Source organism: Lolium perenne, chromosome 4 (genome assembly GCF_019359855.2).
Source record: "Lolium perenne isolate Kyuss_39 chromosome 4, Kyuss_2.0, whole genome shotgun sequence".
NCBI lineage: Eukaryota > Viridiplantae > Streptophyta > Magnoliopsida > Poales > Poaceae > Lolium > Lolium perenne.
Genome location: NC_067247.2, coordinates 379,386,978 through 379,406,573, shown reverse-complemented (window position 1 = coordinate 379,406,573; position 19,596 = coordinate 379,386,978).

Genomic DNA, 19,596 nt, shown 5'->3' with positions numbered 1-19,596 from the left:
TAGGTTGGGGCGGCCAAGAAGGGGGGCGCGCCGCCCTATGGCGTGGGCCCCTCGGGACTCCACCTACATCGCCCTTCCGCCTATATATTCCTCAGTCTCCAAAAACCCTAAAACAATCGACGATATTCCACGAAGAGTTCCGTAGCCGCCGCCATCGCGAAGACAAGTTTCGGGGGACAGAAGTCTCTGTTCCGGCACGCCTCCGGGACGGGGAATTGCCCCCGGAGTCATCTCCATCGACACCACCGCCATCTTCATCGCCATTGTTGTCTCCCATGATGAGGAGGGAGTAGTTCTCCCCCGAGGCTGAGGGCTCTACCGGTAGCTATGTGGTTCATCTCTCTCTCCCATGGTGTGATCTTTATGTGCTTTGTATCACTATTAATCTATGTGCTACTCTAGTGGTGTTATTAAAGTAGTCTATTCCTCCTCCATGATGTAAAGTTGACAGTGTGTGCATCATGTAGTACTTGGCGTAGGTTATGATTGTAATCTCTTGTAGATTATGAAGTTAACTATTACTATGATAGTATTGATGTGATCTATTCTCCCTTTCATAGCTATTGGTGACAGTGTGTATGCTATGTTAGTACTCGGTCTAAATTGCAACGGCCTATTATGCACTCTAGAGGTTACTTTAATATGAACTCCGGGCGTTGTGGAGCTTGTTTACTCCGGCTTGAGGTGTGCTTTTGTAGCCCTACACAATGAATGGTGTTTGTTATCCAACAAGAGAGTGTTTGAGAGTAGAATTTATTTATTCAGTTATGTGATCATTGTTGAGAGTGTCCACTAGTGAAAGTATGATCCCTAGGCCTTGTTTCTAAGCATTGAAACACCGTTTCCAACAAGTTCTGTTACATATTCGCTTGCTGCCATTTTTATTTCAGATTGCAATTACTACTTACAATCATCCATATTACTTGTATTTCACTATCTCTTCGCCGAACTAGTGCACCTATACATCTTACAAGTGTATTAGGTGTGTTGGGGACACAAGAGACTTCTTGTATCTTAATTGCAGGATTGTTTGAGAGGGATATCTTTGACCTCTACCTCCCTGAGTTCGATAAACCTTGGGTGATTCACTTAAGGGAAACTTGCTGATGTTCTACAAACCTCTGCTCTTGGAGGCCCAACACTGTCTACAGGAAAAGAAGCGTGCGTAGACATCAAGCTATTTTCTGGCGCCGTTGCCGGGGAGGTAAGGTAAAAGGTATTCACATCCTCCGACTACTAAGCTATTTCCTAGCACTGTTGCCGGTGTGTGAGTGCTCGAAGCTATTTCCTTTAGACTCTGCAAGTATATCTTTTTGTTTCTTGTTTTTATTTCACTAGTTAGGCTTAATGGAAAACAACAAAAATATTAGAGATCTTTATAGTATTTATCTGGAGTTAGGACATGAGGTGTTTGAAGAGAAAATTAAAAAACCTATGGAACTTTATATGCATGCTAATGGCAATGTTATTAGTATGAATGCTTTGAACACCATTGTTGCTAATGCTATGGAAAATTCTAAGCTTGGGGAAGCTGGTTTTGATGAGCATGATATTTTTAGTCCCCCAAGCATGGAGGAGAAAATTTTCTTTGATGATACTTTGCCTCCCATTTATGATGATTATAATGATAGTTGTATTTTGGTGCCACCTACTATGGAGGATAAAGTTTATTATGATTATACCATGCCTGCAATTTATGATGATTACAATGATGGTTGTGATAGTTTTACTCCCACTATTACTAATAAAATTGATTATGCTTACGTGGAGAGTAATGATACTTTTATGCATGTGAATAAGAATGCTTTATGTGATAGTTATATTGTTGAGTTTGTTCATGATGCTATTGGAAATTATTATGAGAGAAGAAATATGGTTGTAGAAATTTTCATGGTACTAAAACACCTCTCTACATGCTGAAAATTTTGAAGTTACTCGTGTTTTATCTTCCTATGCTTGTCACTTTGTTCTTCATGAATTTATTTGTGTACAAGATTCCTATGCATAGGAAGCGGGTTAGGCTTAAATTTGTTTTGAATTTGCTTCTTGATGCTCCTTTTGCTTCAACTCTTATTTCTTGCGAGAGCATCATTAAAATTATTGAGCCCATCTTAATGGCTATAAAGAAAGCACTTCTTGGGAGATAACCCATGTTTTTATTTTACTACTGTTTTGTTGTGTCTTGGAAGTTGTTACTACTGTAGCAACCTCTCCTTATCATATTTTATTGCATTGTTGTGCCAAGTAAAGTCTCTAATAAAAAGTTGATGCTAGATTTGGATTTCTGCGCAGAAAGAGATTTTTAGCTGTCACGAATTTGAGCTGTTCTCTCTGTAGGAGAATCTAATATTCTGTAAAAATTCATGAGTGATCCTCAGATATGTACGCAACTTTCATTAGTTTTGAGTTTTCTGATTTGAGCAAGTCAAGTGCCTCGAAAAAAATCGTCTTTTCGGACTGTTCTGTTTTGACAGATTCTGCCTTTTATTTCGCATTGCCTCTTTTACTGTGTTTGAGTGGATTTCTTTGCTCCATTAAATTTCAGTAGCCTTGGGTAATGTCCAGAAGTGTTGAGAATGATTGTGTCCTTGCTGAACATGTGAATTTTTGATTATGCACTAACCCTCTAATGAGATTGTTTTGAGTTTGGTGTGAAGGAAGTTTTCAAGGGTCAAGAGAGGAGGATGATATAATGTGATCAAGAAGAGTGAAAAGTCTAAGCTTGGGGATGCCCCCGTGGTTCATCCCTGCATATTTCAAGAAGACTCAAGCATCTAAGCTTGGGGATACCCAAGACATCCCCTTCTTCATCAATAACTTATCAGGTCACCTCTAGTGAAACTATATTTTTATTCCGTCACATCTTATGTGCTTTACTTGGAGCGTCTGTGTGTTTTATTTTCGTTTTGTTATTTTCATTCTCTGAATAAATTGGATCCTAGCAATCCTTGTGTGGGAGAGAGACACGCTCCTCTTTTTCATATGAACACTTGTGTTCTTAGTTTTACTTTTAATGTTCATGGCGAAAGTTGAAAGCCGCTTCATTTATTGCTATTTGGTTGGAAACATAAAATGCTGCATGTGGTAGTTGGTATACTGTCTTGAATAATTTGATACTTTGCAATTGTTTTGAGCTCTCAAGTAGATCATGTTTAAGCTCTTGCATCATGTGGTTTAAACCTATTAGTGGAGAATTACTGTAGAGCTTGTTGAAATTTGGTTTGCATGATTGGTCTCTCTAAAGTCTAGATATTTTCTAGTAAAAGTGTTTGAACAACAAGGAAGATAGTGTAGAGTCTTATAATCCTTGCAATATGTTCTTATGTAAGTTTTGCTGTACCGGTTCATACTTGTGTTTGCTTCAAACAACCTTGCTAGCCAAAGCCTTGTACTGAGAGGGAATGCTTCTCGTGCATCCAAAACCTTGAGCCAAAACCTATGCCATTTGTGTCCACCATAACTACCTACTATGTGGTATTTTTCTGCCATTCCAAAGTAAATTGCTTGCGTGCTACCTTTAAAAATTTCATTCCTTGTCTTTGCAATACATAGCTCATGGGAAAGTATCCTAAAAACTATTGTGGTGATGAATATGTCGCTTATGTATCTTAGTTCTTATAAGTTGGTTGTTGAGGGGTAACCATGTTTCTGGGGACGCCATCAACCTGTCACACCTTTGTTGAATATCATGTGAGTTGCTATGCATGTTCGTCTTGTCTGAAGTAAGGGAGATTTTCCATGAGTTGAATGGTTTGAGTATGCATATTGTTAGAGAAGAACATTGGGCCGCTAACCAAAGCCATGTATCATGGTGGAAGTTTCAGCTTGGACATTAATCCTCAATCTCTTATGAGAATATTATCTGTTGTTGAATGCTTAAGCATTAAAGAGGAGTCCATTATCTGTTTTCTATGTTGTCCCGGTATGGATGTCCTCAAGTTGAGATCTATCAAAAATGAGAAATCAAATGCGATCTATCTCCTTGGACCTTTGTACAGGTGACATAGAGGTACCCCTTTGTGACACTTGGTTGAAACATATGTAATGCAATGATAATCCATGGAAATCCGAGCTAATTAGGACAAGGTGCGAGCAATATTGGTATTCGATGCATGAGGCTTGCAACTTATAGGACGTTTTATGCATAACACATATGAATTATTACAGCCGTTGACAAAATTATTTCCATGTTTTCAAAATAAAAATCTCTAGCACATGAGTAATCCCTGCTTCCCTCTGCGAAGTGCCTTTCTTTTATTTTATGTTGAGTCAGTTTACCTACTTCTTTCTATCTTAGAAGCAAACACTTGTGTCAACTGTGTGCATTTATTCTTATATACTTGCTTATTTGCATTCATCATATTATTTTGTGTTGACAATTATCCATGAGATATAAATGTTGAAAGTTGAAAGCAACTGCTGAAACTTATATCTTCCTTTGTGTTGCTTCAAAACCTTCTATTAAGAATTTATTGCTTTATGAGTTAACTCTTATGCAAGTCTTATTGATGCTTGTCTTGAAAGTACTATTCATGAATAGTCTTTGCTATATGATTCAGTTGTTTAGTCATTATCTTTACCATTGCTTTGAATCACTTCATTCATCTCATATGCTTTACAGTAGTATTGATCAAGATCATGTTGGTAGCATGTCATTTCAGAAATTATCCTTTTTATCGTTTTCCTACTCGAGGGCGAGTAGAAACTAAGCTTGGGGATGCTTGATACATCTCAAACGTATCTATAATTTCTTATGTTCCATGCTAGTTTTATGACAATACCTACATGTTTTATTCATACATTATATCATTTTGATGCATTTTACGGAACTAACCTATTAACAAGATGCCGAAGCGCCAGTTCCTGTTTTCTGCTGTTTTTGGTTTCAAAAATTCTACACAGGAAATATTCTCGGAATTGGACGAAACAAAAGCCAAACCTCATATTTTTTCGAGGGACACATGGAGCCAGAAGGGCAAGCCAGGGGGAGGCCCACGGCCTCCACACCATAGGCTGGGGCGGCCAAGAAGGGGGGCGTGCCGCCCTATCGGGTGGGCCCCTCGGGACTCCACCGACATCGCCCTTCCGCCTATATATTCCTCCGTCTCCGAAAACCCTAAAACAATCGACGATATTCCACGAAGAGTTCCGTAGCCGCCGCCATCGCGAAGACAAGTTTCGGGGGACAGAGGTCTCTGTTCCGGCACGTTGCCGGGACGGGGAATTGCCCCCGGAGTCATCTCCATCGACACCACCTCCATCTTCATCGCCATTGCTGTCTCCCATGATGAGGAGGGAGTAGTTCTCCCCCGAGGCTGAGAGCTCTACCGGTAGCTATGTGGTTCATCTCTCTCTCCCATGGTGTGATCTTTATGTGATCATGAGCTTTGTATCACTATTAATCTATGTGCTACTGTAGTGATGTTATTAAAGTAGTATATTCCTCCTCCATGATGGAAAGTTGACAGTGTGTGCACCATGTAGTACTTGGCATAGGTTATGATTGTAATCTCTTGTAGATTATGAAGTTAACTATTACTATGATAGTATTGATGTGATCTATTCCCCATTTCGTAGCTATTGGTGACAGTGTGTATGCTATGTTAGTACTCGGTCTAAATTGCAACGGTCTATTATGCACTCTAGAGGTTACTTTAATATGAACTCCGGACGTTGTGGAGCTTGTTTACTCTGGCTTGAGGTGTGCTTTTGTAGCCCTACACAATGAATGGTGTTTGTTATCCAACAAAAGAGTGTTTGAGAGTAGCATTTATTTATTCAGTTATGTGATCATTGTTGAGAGTGTCCACTAGTGAAAGTATGATCCCTAGGCCTTGTTGCTAAGCATTGAAACACCGTTTCCAACAAGTTCTGTTACATGTTCGCTTGCTACCATTTTTATTTCAGATTGCAATTACTACTTACAATCATCCATATTACTTGTATTTCACTATCTCTTCACCGAACTAGTGCAACTATACATCTGACAAGTGTATTAGATGTGTTGGGGACACAAGAGACTTCTTGTATCTTAATTGCAGGATTGCTTGAGAGGGATATCTTTGACCTCTACCTCCCTGAGTTCGATAAACCTTGGGTGATTCACTTAAGGTAAACCTGTTGCTGTTCTACAAACCTCAACTCTTGGAGGCCCAACAGTGTCTACAGGAAAAGAAGCGTGCGTAGACATCAGTATGTTAAAAAAAACCTCATTTGAATCGTCAGATTCCTCGTTGCCGAGGAAGCATGTGCTCGAAATAATCTTGAATGGGATTTTCATGTCAAAATGTATCTTGTCTTTATTACTTTATCATGAGTTATTTTCCTTGGTCGACAATACTTGTTGTTTTGCCGATATTTGGAGGGTTGTCATGATATTCCCTTTCTGGGAAAGAACTACGACCACGGCAGCGGGAAAGGAACTCCATGAAGTTCTCACAACCCGTAATGACTAACAGACATAGTTTTCATAATCTAAAATTTAGCTTTTCTAAAATTCGTTTGAAATGACCTGTGTGTGCCTAAGATCCCCTAGTCTACGACTATACATTAGACACCCACATAGCTGAGCTTGTTGAGATGTTTGTACTAAATCTATTCTCTCATCCCTTGGTGGACCCTCGAAGGAATAGGGATATCCGCCCTAACCCAATAGGACGACGAGGAGGGCCACTATGAGGAGTGGAGGTCAGACACGAGGAATGACGTTGTCAAAAACTGAGTTTGGAGATAGTGAAAACAACACAATAGAATAGGTGGGGACAAATCCCGAAACCTTAGAACATATTTTGTAGAGTGTTGATTAGCAACAATCATCATCCAAGTAGTACTAGATATAGGTCTCGTTGTGGAGTAGCCGACGAGTTGCTTCTTCTGGATCTTAGTTCAAACAGGAACTTACTTAGCAAGTTCACTGTGCCATGGAGATTCCAGAGATCTTATGTAAAGGATCTTTTGAGATGAAATATTGTAGTCAGATGCCTTTGGACCTATGATGTTTCTGTTGAGCTACTCTATTGGGTGTAGTATTTGGTACGGTGTTCCGTGTGCACTACAACATGCAGTGTTGTGTTGGCCACTACATGCCATGATACATTTTATCCTCTTATAGGATACATGTTGGCCCTAGGGAGAAGCGAATAATATATGGAACAATTTTTGTGGGGTGAGGGGGGATAAGAAAAAATACCACCTTGTTAATTGGCAGACAATTTGCTTGCCAAAAGAACATGGGGTTGGGCATTTTTGACTTGGATGTTATGAACATCTCTCTATTGTCTAAATGGTTTTGGAAGTTGTTTAATGAAACTAGTTTATGGCAACATATTTTAACTACCCAAATACCCACATCAACAATAATGGCCATGCTGCAAAATGAAAATTGGAAAACGGCAAAGAACCAGTTTCTGGGAGGACGATTGGCATGTTGATGGCAACATTGCTCAAAACTTTCGCAGACTCTTCAACGTAGCTCTAAACGAAAAAGCTATTGTGGCGAATGTTACTAATATATAGAGGTATAGGTGCACTCCGATTTAGAAGAGTTGACGGTGCTTGGAACCCTGAGAGAGAAGTGGCTGTAGTTGCAACAGTCCCTCAATATGGCGACTTTGAAAGATGAGCCAAATAGGTTACCATGGAAAACCATCTTTGGAAAATTCTTCAAATACTTTATCTAGTGATGTCTTACAAGAGAATTGTTACCTACAATTTCATGTCGAAGATCCTGTTAAGGGTGAAAACCCTCCTCTGGTTGGTGCTTAAAGGGAGAATCCTAATCAGGGACCTTCTTCTTCATTGAGGCAGAAAATGTGAACATAAATGTTGCTTTGTGGTTAAAATGAATCAATATGTCAACTCTTTTACCTTTTACACTACATTTGGAACGTCGGCGGCTACGCCTTTGGCTTTACCTGTCAATTTGTGTCTGATGAATACTACAGTTCTAATTGGTTAAGAATATTTGGGAAGGGACAAAGAGGGTTGGCTTTGGTGCCATATCTGTTGTAATTTGGGACATTTGGAAAACTCTAAACTTGACTTGTTTTCAAAATAAATGGCCTTATGAACCTTGCTCTATAATTTCCAAATTTTATTATTGGATTCAATGGTGGAGTTCCTTGCATGTGACGCAAAACGCAAATCATCGACTCATCTTCCATGGTAAGCATCTACAGAAGCCAGCGATGGTGGTGTTCAACACGAGGAAAGGCTGGGCATGAATATGGAGTTCTGCAAGGGGTTGTCTTAAGATGCTTTCTCTATAGGCCAGTTTACCTTTCCTTCTCTCCTTTCTCATGTTGCTTCGATCTGGATCAGTGCACTAGTGGAAAAAGGGCCAACAATACCGGTTCCAGAGGGCCTTTTGTACCGGAAATGCAACCGGTACAAAAGATTCGGGACAAAAGCCCCCCTTTTGGTACCGGTTCCTTACGAACCGGTATTAAAGGGGCCTCCATGTGGGCACCCAGGAGACCGTAGGGCTAGGGACCTTTGGTACCGGTTTGTAACATGAACCGGTACAAAATGTTGGCTACCGCGGCAGAGAAAGTGCATAAATCTCTGTCGCGGCAGAGAATTCAGGGTTTAGGGTTTTAGGAGGGGTTTAGGGGTATCAAACCGTTTCATCATACGAGGATCACGTCGATGCGCTAGAAACGCGTTTGGGTTTAGGTAGTACGTGAAGATCAAGGTGATGCATATCAACTTGGTGCATATAATATAACACATGTAATTGCATAAGATCGCAAATTAAGTAGTACATGCATGAAGATCGATCTTCACGCATAATGGTACTCTCAGAGGCATACTACCTTGTACATGTAGCATAGTGGTACTCTCCGAGTCAAACTATATATTACATGTATATCTTCATTCATAGTGGTACTCTAGGAAGTTAGGTATGACGTCCCGAAGGAAAAATCCTGCTAATTCCTCGCCAATTGCTTTGAAGCGGTGCTCGATTGAGATCTTGTCCCGCTTTCTTGCCAACTGTAAAAGAATGACATACAAATGAATACATGAGCTATGTGTGTGTGTATGTGTATATATATATCAAATCACAATCAAACAGTTATGACTGAAACTCAGCACAAGTTATGGTAACAAAATAAATTTGTGAATATTGTTTTCGTACCTCTCTATTTCTTTGATTATTCATTCTCTCGCTAACAATCTTGTGGATGTGCTCGCAAACGTAGTATCCACATAGAATAGTCCCCTCTGGTTATTTCGCGCATTTCTGTACAAGAATATAATTCAATCGAACAATAATCAAATATGATAAATGTGTGTGGACCTAGGTAGTACTACTTATTTCGTTCGCATGCCATATCAGCTTCGGTTTCCATCCACCGGTTGGATCTTCCTGGATGAACGTTCCCCATACGCTGCCCGACAAAAGAAAATACATAAAAAAGTTATCAATTTGTTGATATCAGGAAATTAATGAAAAAACCGATAAGAATTAAAATTACTTTTTGAGCATATCAAAAGCCGTCTTGTATAGTATAGGCTCTTTGGTTAGTGATTCAAAGACTTCAACATCTCCATTGTACATTTTAATGACGATAAGAATAAAGTGGAGCCTGCGCACGTTTAAATATGCAGTGTCATAGATATAAGTCATTATTTAAAATATGGTGAGCAAAATAGAATGTGTTATAAGACAGTAACACTCACTTGAAGTTGTAAGGCCAAAGTATTATCTTTTTGTCACGTTGTTGCATCAAAAACCTTAGCAAAGTATCTGGTGTATCATTGTTATAGACGGGATCTTCTATGGTTCTTTCATGCATTGTATCTGGGGTCAATGAACCCAATGTCCGTGATTTAATCCCTTTTGCATTCGAGTTTCTTCGATCTGCATAATATGGCGCATAAAAGATTAAATTAAGGATAATTTGCAGACAATGAACGAGCTGAGCTAAAGACTTCTCAAATTATATTAATAAATCACTTACATACAATATCAACTGATGATAGATTTGTCGAGGGCCCGGTGACGTGGGCATTACCCTTCGGGTAACCAACATTGCCCTATCATGTATTGACTAATCGGAGGCCCATGAAGACACCTGGAGGCAAGATGGGCCACCTGGACGGTGCACCAGAGGAATCCTTGATGGGCAAGACAAGGAAGCAGCCGAACAAGGAAAGATTAGATCTAAAACTACTGTAAACCTAGTCGTACTCGGTTAGACCTCTTGAGACCTGGCCTCCTATATAAAGGCCAGGAGAGGGGCTGCCGAGGGACAGAACCAATCGTAGCAATACTAGCCACCATAAAGTCCAGAGCTAGGTCACCGTAGCACTTAGCCTCTCGACGAGATCTCAGCCAAACTATTCGGCACCCCATTGTAACCCATTATCATCATAATCAAGAACAGACAGGCAGGACGTAAGGGTTTTACCTCATCGAGGGCCCCGAACCTGGGTAAATCGCTCTCCCCGCTTGTCTGTAACCAATGTCTCGTGTCAGCTTGCAGGATTCCGCTAACCCTAAGCCCCAAACGGAGGGCATTGCCGAGGAGTACCCTCGACAATTGGCGCCGTCTGTGGGAAACCTGTCAGCACCAGGCAATTCATCGGCAGTACTAGTCACGTCCGCAGCGTTCGTGCTCGAGTCGCCAACGCCAGCGGAACCAAGGGATCCAATCCGCTGCGGATCTTTCGAATTCGTGCCGCACCGCGAAGTACCTCACTTGATCCCTGCAGGATCGACTGGCGATATGGATGCTACTTTCGGTGGTGTTCACTTCATCATCGACTCTGAAGGTTTCCTTCGCCTCCCCGGGGCCAGCGTATCCGGTCTGAAGGCCGCAGCCCCAGAAAGCATCCCTCCAGTGGCAACCCTAAGGATTCCATCTAGGAGCGTACAAGAAAATCACCAAGGAGGTCTCGATGTCGCAGCAGGGCGAAGGAAAAGACGTAGGGACTCGAACCATGGGGAGGAAAGACGAACAGTACCTCACCTTCGGCAGGTCGAGCAAGGATACCACGATACATTATCAATCAAGGGACGCACCCGTTCGCCGTATCTATCGGCTACAGAGCAGCTCGAGGCACCATGTTACCTCCATTCTTACATTGATCCGAAGGACGGTCGAGAGAAGTCTAGCCACCTGTTAAGGAACTGTCGACATTTTCTGGAGATTCGGCAGTTCTGCGATGATCTCAGAGCCGAGGCCATATCAAGAGTTCATGTAATGGAGAGAAGGGAAAGATCTTACAGTTATGCACCGGAGCCGTACGTACCAGAGCCATACGTACCAGTAGGAGAAGACGAGCTTCGGGATGGGCGCACCGCAGAGGTGTTCCCGGAACCATGCATGCAAGTTAATATGATCCACAAAACCAGCTTTTCAAAGAGAGAGATCAAGAAATTCTCTCGAGAAGTAAAGTACACGGAGGTCGCCATGGTCGACACACCCGACTTCATCGACTGGTCAGATCAGAGTATTTCCTTCAGCAGGGCGGATCACCCGAAAGCCGTTCCGAGGCCTGGCCACGCAGCCCTTGTACTCGAAGCACAGATCGGAGGATACAATATGAGCAAAGTATTCATGGATGGAGGAAGCGCAAGAGTCCTTCGACAACCGGAAGAAAATCCTGTCGACATCCCCGGTCCTCGTCACCCCGCGCGCAAGGGAAAAACTGCTTATGTACATAGTCGCAACAGCACAAGTCTTTAGCAGTGTTTTGGTTGTGGAACGGGAAGAGGCAGGACATGTCCACGGTGTTCAAAGGCCCATCTACTACCTCAGTGAAGTGCTCACACCCGCAAAACAGAGATATCCTCATCACCAGAAGCTGGCATATGCGGTTTGGAAGTCGGCTCGTAAGCTGCGTCATTATTTCACGGAGCACCCGATCGTTGTCGTAAGTGAAGCACCGTTGAAGAACATAATGACCAACCCAGAAGCCACAGGTCGGGTGTCCCAATGGGCCATCGAGATAGCGCCGCACGACATAACTTACGTTAACCGAACGGCGATAAAGTCCCAAATCCTCCCAGATTTTGTGGCAGATTGAATCCAGTCGCAGACGCCAGCAGCACCCGACATGTCGGGATCATGGACAATGTACTTCGACGGGTCAAAGCGAGGCACAGGCGCGGAAGCAGGAGTGATATTGATGTCACCGCAGGGAGATAAGATGAAATACATACTACGTATGGACTTCCCTCTGCCGACGAACAATGAAGCAGAGTATGAAGCGTTGCTGCACGGAATGAGGATGGCGAAAGCATGCGGGGCAACTCGCCTAGAAATCTATGGAGATTCAAACTTAGTGGTGCAGCAGTCAATGAACCTGTGCGACGCGGTCAGCGACAACATGATCGCCTATCGACAGTTGTACCAAAATATGGAAGCCAAGTTTGAAGGATGCGAGCTCAAACATATCGGCAGAGCCACAAACGAAGAAGCCGATACTCTGGAAAATATAGGGTCCACGTGCTCCCTCATTCCAGACGGAGTTTTTTACGAAGTCATTACCCAACGATCGATAAAGGAGAAAGCTTCGGCACCTCCAAAACCATCGACTGCCGAACCAGCGGTGGGCCAGCAGCAAACTGCCGAAGAACTTTCACCATCGTCAGCAGAGCAAGTACTCTTCCTTGAGCCGCTATGGACCAAACCTTTACTAGCATACCTAACAAAGCAAGAGCTGCCAGAGGATTCTGTGGAAGCAAGGCGGATCGTCAGGCGGTCAAAGGCTTTCACCGTGATAAATGGCGAGCTTTACAAGCGCAGCATCTCGGGCGTCCTCCAAAGGTGTATCGCCATTGACGATGGAAAAGCACTACTACGCGAGATACACGAAGGAACCTGCGGACACCATGCAGGAAGCAGGGCCCTCGTAGCAAAAGCCTTCAGGGTAGGATTTTACTGACCAACAGCAGCGTCGGATGCTCGAGACCTAGTCATGAAATGTGACCCCTGCCAGCGCTTTTCCACAAAACCACACTCCCCCGCAACAGATTTGATGACAATACCTCTAGCCTGGCCCTTTGCTCAGTGGGGACTCGACCAGGTTGGACCACTGCCGAGGTCGTCGCCGGGGGGGGCACACGTATTTACTGGTCGTAGTCGACAAGTTCACCAAGTGGATCGAGGCAGTGCCCGTTCGAAACCAAAAGGCTGAAACAGCCGTTCAGTTTTTCAGAGGAATAACTTGTCGGTTCGGTACGCCCCACAGCATCGTCACGGACAACGGATCTAACTTCGATTCCAAAGAATTTCGGAAGTTCTACGACGACGGAGGAATCAAACTGAAGTTTGCATCGGTTAGCCACCCTCAGACCAATGGGCAGGTAGAAAGGATCAACGGTTTGATAGGGGATGGACTCAAGAAACGCCTTACAGGCGCGGCTGGAGCATGGGAAGACGAGCTACCATCTGTGCTATGGAGCTTGCGCACTACACCTAACAGGTCAACTCAGTACACCCCATTTTTCTTGGTGCACGGAGCCGAAGCAGTCCTACCAGCCGACGTTCGGTTCGAAGCTCCTCGGGTGACAACATACACAGAATCCTCTTCAAACATCGCGCTGCAGGACGCTGTGGACCTTCTCGACGAAGCACGAGACATTGCCTTAGCAAGAACGGCGGTGTACCAATTGGCGTTGAGGAACTATCACAGCCGACGAATATGCAGCCGAAGCTTCAATGTTGGAGATATGGTGCTTCGGCTGAAGCAAGAAAGACCCCTGAAACTTGAATCCCCGTGGGAAGGACCATACATCGTCACTGAAGTGATACCAGGAGGAGCATACCGGCTCAAAAATCCAGCTTCGGGAAAAGACGTTGGGAATCCATGGATTATCGCACAGTTGCGATGGTTCTACACATAGGAAGCAATTGTTTCTACTCATCCAATAGCCTTTAAGGTTACTTTTGCATTATGAATAAAGTCTAATCAGGTTTTCTACCTTTTTCTTAATTTAGGCCCCATCACCCGACCATATCGTTTGGGGCCCTAAACAATCGGCTCTTACTCCCATCGGGAGCGTTGGCCTGAAGAACACGCTTACACTGCGCCATTGATTAAATACTCTCAACGAGAGCTAAGATTAATGAAGAACCAAAACAACCAATCCAGGCCTCGAAAAAGCTTCGTGTGCTGCAGTCGATGGTTACATTATCACAAAATGAGGCTCAAACCGGTGCACCGTGTGACGAAGCCAAAGCGTTTAATTCCCTCGACTAAGTCGATGGGTCTCGCTCTTACAAAAACTTACGTATCGGCTTCGCAATAACATTGCAAAAATTCAACGAAGTCGTCGAGAGAGCAGGTTGAACTGATCACTCAGCCGCCCTCGACAATAAATTATCAAACTGGTATTGCGTGTAACGCACGCAGTAAACTTATACAAGAACAATTTCATGCAGGTACAAGGATGTTACATTCAGGGCTAGGCTCCCTAGCTCCCTTGACCTCTCGTTTCCTTTTCAAGACAAGACTCCATTCGAGAGATAATGGTATATGCGGGGCCTCTAGCAATATCATAATATTGGCCCAAACTATTATCAGTGTTTGCTACGGCCCTTAAATCTAAGGATGGGTGACACGCCAATACCGAAGCAAAGGCAAGTTCAGCACCGGCTAGAAGCTCTTTCCGCACCAACTGCCAAATTCTTTTTGGCGACTTGAATCGTGTGAACAGAGCAGATAAGGTTTCGGGAGCTTGATCCAGGGGAAACAAAGTATTCCAGACCATCGTGAGATGGGCATGGAACTTGTCGAAGTAGTAATGCGCCTTCTCCACCCGATGCTCAAACTTCGCCATGATCACGGCGTTCGGACGGTGTAGCCACAGATCGTGTTTCCGATGAGCAGTATCAGTAATTGCTTCGACCTTCTCGTGGATTTTCCTGTCTTCCTCGGATTTGTCTGAAGACACAACTGGAAAGGAACGAATATTAGTTAAAAAGAGCATCCGAGCTACGCCAGGAAGCAGGAGATATGAAAAATACTCACAGCCCAAACTTTTGGTGGCAACTTGAAGACCATCAATAGCATACTGTTCGATAGCAGTCGCTATTTCTCCTTTTTTTCTTCACCAACACTGCCATAGCCCGAATAGAAGCAATGTCCTTATTTAAACGGGATACTTGATCACGTAAGCGGCGAACAAGGTAAGATTCGTCGTTAGCCGAAGGATTCGAGAAAAGTTCGGCACGAGAAGAGGATGAAGGAATCTGCAGCACAATCTTCGATTCAGAAAGACGTTAACATAAAACTCCCATCAGGAGTGTCGGTAGTTGTATTACATCCAAAAGGTTGTTTGAAATTGGCAACAGAGCCGAAATAAATAGGACTAAGTCCAGCCACGAATGGCTTTGTTTACAACTAAGTGAAGAAACAAAATCAAGGAGGCGCTGACGACGAGCCAGGGGAAGCTTCAGGAGTGGGCTTGGCTTGTGATTCGTCTACCAACTTCAGCAGTTGATTGGCACAAGTCACTGTCGATCTTTTAAAAGGTTCAAGGTCGACTAGGTGGTTGTCATCATCCACAGGCAATGCCTTAGACAACTTCTCCAAGTCAGACCCCAGCCCCTGACCCATTAGCAGCTGGAAAGTAAGAACCGCCCCGAATAATCGGGAACGGCGTTTCAATATCTCCACTGGCTCTGAAGAGTCGACAAGGAAAGCATCCGCCATCTCGCCAAGTTTCTTGTCCTGCTTCACCTTCAGGAAGATCATCGAGTACAACCTCGACAGAGCTCCCTTGGTCTTTTGCAGAAGGCCAAGGACTTGGACGTTCGACTCGGCGGCGAGCGACAAGGCATCGGATGTGGAGTCCTCCCGAAGCTGGTCTCGTCGGGTGACGGTTATGTTGGCAGCCTCTGAAGGAAAGACAGGTCAGCAGCAAGTAAAAAATACCAAAAAAGAAGTTACGTGTCAGAGAATTCACCCAATAAGCCTTTGATGGACTCGCGGAGGATGCCTTCCTTCTTATCGACTGCGATCGCTGCCGCTCGCCTGGCTTCCTGTTCATCCTTCATTTGCTGCTTCAGCTTCGACAGCTCCCTCTTCAGCGAGACGTTTTCGTTCTTGGCATCGGTGGCAATCCTGTTGGCTTCTAACACCTGATCAGCCGAGGACTTGACGCTCTTCCGAAGCTGGGCGTTTTCAGCCTCCAGTCGAGTAAACTGCTCGGCAAAATCTGCCACAGCGTCTACTGTGACATAAATCGGCTGCAGCAAGGAAGAAGGGAGACTCAGTCGATAAAAAGAGAAATTCAGCAAAACAAGGCAACATGAAAACTTACGTGATCACGAGAAGCCGACGATGTAGGGGCATCGCCGGGAGGAATAACCTTCGACACCGGAATCTTCTCCACGGCCGTCCTGGTAGGAGGCGTTTGCTTGGCAGAGGAAGGCATAGGCTCTTTGGCCAATGATGTTCTTTCGGCAGCTAACTTAGCCCTCTTTGCGAGAGGGACGAGGTCATCGTCAGAGCTACTTCAGGAAATAAAATGATTAGCATACAAAGAAGAAACGAAAATTCAATCATACAGGAGTGAAGGTGCTCACAGTTTCAAGTCATCCTCGGCAGCAAAAAAGCCTGATGGCCCCTTGTCAACAGGAGAAGGCGGAGGAGTTCCAACGGCATCATTATCTTGGTCGTTGGGACTAGATTCAGCCGTCGTGATGAAATCATCATCTATCTGCAAGCGGCGCTTGCTCCTGGTAAAAGCGGCATCCTCGGCAGTGTCGCCCTCTTGAACATCGCTGTCTTCGAGGACCTGCTGGGCGTCTTCAGTTCCTTCAGAGTCATCGTCATCGTCCTCCGATTCCACACCACTTTCTGGTGTAGGAGGATAGCATCGAACGACGACGGGGGCCTATCAAAAAGAGTAAAGAAGTTTGTAAAGCGCGACGAAGCAAAAAGAGGTGAAAGCAAACGAGGAGAAGTAAGATTTCCTCAGACGGGAGGTGGTCGAAATCGTAGGGAGGACGAGCCGATGTCAAGACGATGGTGTCCTTCGCACTGAGGCATGTCAGGTGACGAACCTCATCCCGAAGCTCGTCTTCCGATAGGTTGGCAGAGTTGATCCTTGACTTGTCGCCTTTGCCAGTATAAAGCCATAACTGGTGAGGGCGAGACATTAGCGGCTGCACTCGACGTTGTAGGAACACTGAAACTACTTCAGTGCCACACATCGTCAGGCCCCCTGTATTCTTCAAAGCAACTATCTGCTCAAACAGTTCGTCGGCTGTCGCCTTTTCTTCGGGAGAAAGGGCGTTTTGCCAAGACTTCTTCTTCTGAGCCACCAAGACGTCATCAAAGGAAGGGAGATTTGAACGTCGCCCAGGAACGGCGGGATCACGCAGGTAGAACCACTTGTTGCGCCAGCCCTGGACGGATTCCTTCATTGGGTAGTCGAAGTAGTCGACCTCCTTCCTGACGACGAAGCCAACGCCACCGACGACGAGGGGCCATTGCTGTCATTGTGACGCTTCACGTAGAAGATATTCCTCCAAAGACCCAGTGAGGCTCAATGCCGAGGAAGGCCTCGCAGACGGTAATAAAAATGGAGAGGTGGAGGATGGAATTTGGGGTCAGCTGCCAGAGCTGAATCCCATAGAAGAAAAGGAGGGAGCGAACGAACTCGTGGGCCGGAAGAGAGAGGCCACGAAATAAGAAAGCAGCAAACATGACGGTGAAACCCTTCGGGGGCTTTGGACGAGAAACCGAACCTGGAAGACGAATGTCCTCCTCAGATGTGGAGATGAAGCCGAGAGCGCGAAGCTTGTTGATGTCGCGGTTGGAAATGGCGGAGGCGCTCCAATCACGGCTAACCTTGGCCGCCTCCGAGGTACTGTCGCTCTTCTTCTTGCCCATGGTGAACGGAGTTTCTGACGAAGGGGCAGAGGAACAGGAAGGCTTGAGAGAGAAGATGAGCAGTAAACGGGGTGAAAGATAAAAAGAGAGGAGGCCCCCTATTTATGCTGTAAGAATTTGTGCCAAATCGTGGCCATAACTCCACAGGCGTCATGGGAGGTGGAGCAGATCTGATTGTACATGTGGCGCTTGAAGAAGGAGTGGAACCGGCGGCCCATTATTCCCACGTTGTGCGAAAATTGAGGAGACGCCTCGATCACTACGCGTGCACTGGTCAAGCCCTAAAAACTGCCCGCGCAGAGCTAGGGTGGGCCCCTCAGATCAAGTCCTGTCAATCAGCCCACAGCAGTTACACGTCAACAGTGACGTCATAAAAAAAACTTGGGGCACTCGAAGGAATAAAAAAGAAAAACTATCGGATGGTGGACTTGAATGTAAGCACAGATTACAAAGTATCTGCGCTTAGACTCGGGGGCTACTCCCATCGGGAGCGCTGACGCGCACCCGATATGATTGAGGACTCAAACAAAAAAGAAGAGTGATGAAGAGAAAGAGGGTTGTTTAGCTCGAGTCTGCACCCAGTTGCAAGCACCTGTGCCCAGACTCGGGGGCTACTCCCATCGGGAGCGCCGGAAGCGCACCCGATAAAATTTTTCGCACTCCAGTATCATGCCCGGGGACTTGATTCTGTGTAGAGTAACGTTGTTTTACTATCGGTAGTTAACCAACAAAAGTTGGGCACATTACTCATTATCCCTTGCAAGTGGAAAATATATCGGATGACCTATGAAGACTTGCGAAAAACTTCGGCAGAGAAGAATGTTCGAGTAGTACAACTTGAGTCTACGCACGGATTACAAGCATCCGTACCTAGACTCGGGGGCTACTCCCATCGGGAGCACTGACGCGCACCCGATAAAAAGGACGATGATGATTTAAGATGAACAAGGACAATCAAGGAGAAGAACATCAACAGAAGACATGCTTCAGTCTCTACCCGAACAATGTTCGGCTAGACACTCGGGGGCTACTGACGTGGGCATTACCCTTCGGGTAACCAACATTGCCCTATCCTGTATTGACTAATCGGAGGCCCATGAAGACACCTGGAGGCAAGATGGGCCACCTGGACGGTGCACCAGAGGAATCCTTGATGGGCAAGACAAGGAAGCAGCCGAACAAGGAAAGATTAGATCTAAAACTACTGTAAACCTAGTCGTACTCGGTTAGACCTCTTGAGACCTGGCCTCCTATATAAAGGCCAGGAGAGGGGCTGCCGAGGGACAGAACCAATCGTAGCAATACTAGCCACCAGAAAGTCCAGAGCTAGGTCACCGTAGCACTTAGCCTCTCGACGAGATCTCAGCCAAACTATTCGGCACCCCATTGTAACCCATTATCATCATAATTAAGAACAGACAGGCAGGACGTAAGGGTTTTACCTCATCGAGGGCCCCGAACCTGGGTAAATCGCTCTCCCCGCTCGTCTGTGAACCGATGTCTCATGTCAGCTTGCAGGATTCTGCTAACCCTAAGCCCCAAACGGAGGGCATTGCCGAGGAGTACCCTCGACACCCGGAGATTGTATAACTGAAAAGTTCGTAGAAGTCAATGCTCACAGAGTATTCTTGGAAGTAGTGCTCATCTGTGGTGACCCTGCATACCACTGCATGTTGTAGTATGCCAGTCGTTGATATAACATTCACGAAGTACCATTCCGCAAATATTACATCCCTCAGAGTA